At 27.7% G+C, this 755-nt stretch overlaps 1 protein-coding gene across 1 annotated transcript in view; it reads left to right on the forward strand.

The window, feature by feature from the left end:
* Positions 1-755, forward strand: part of LOC140920350 (uncharacterized) — a 3974-nt gene that overhangs the window by 1358 nt on the left and 1861 nt on the right. The gene's annotated exons all lie outside the window — the stretch shown is intronic.

Here is a 755-nt window from a genome sequence, read left to right on the forward strand (position 1 = left end):
AGTCTTTGTTCTTTGACTCTTTGTCCTTCAATCGATCTAACTCGACAATTTATGGGGAAAAGTCTAAAAAAAAATATGAGGAGATATTCTAAAAAACTAAATTCGAAAATAGGTCAAAGAAAATTACCATAAATCAGAAAACCAATCAGTGGATAATATAGCCACTTTTCACAAGGTCGTTTTGGCGTTGGTTTCACTCAAATCGGACTTACGGTGAAGGAGAACGGTGCAAAATAGTGAATTCTACAAACAAAGAAGTCAGGTATTTTAGGGAGAAATTGGGGTTGTTAAAAATCTGAAAAATTATGATTAATTGATGAGTTAAATGAATGAAATAACATACTCAAATTTGGGCGATAATGGAGAAAGTTTTCTGGAACAGTTATCGATCACCGGTATCAAATGATAGGGTTATTGTTGTGTTTCCTCTTTGGTTTTACGGCTGCCCTTCCAACTTCCTTCTCTTTTGTTTGTTTTATTTTATTAACAATTAGGGTTATCAAACCCATTGGTCTCCTTTTAGGTTTTACTAGTTTTATTTATTTATTTATTTATTTTAAAACACAATTTCATTAATAAAGCATTATTACTATTTCAAAACTAATAATTTATAAATAAAAATAATTAATCTTTTAAAGTACATTAATAACCAAAAATCTCATATTTAAAATAATCCCTATAATAACATTTATTTTTTTCAAATACTCAAATTAAAATATTACCATCATTAGAGAATAGTCGAAATTATAAAATAA

This window comes from Cicer arietinum, chromosome 5 (assembly GCF_000331145.2).
Source record: "Cicer arietinum cultivar CDC Frontier isolate Library 1 chromosome 5, Cicar.CDCFrontier_v2.0, whole genome shotgun sequence".
In the NCBI taxonomy this organism is placed as follows: Eukaryota; Viridiplantae; Streptophyta; class Magnoliopsida; order Fabales; family Fabaceae; genus Cicer; species Cicer arietinum.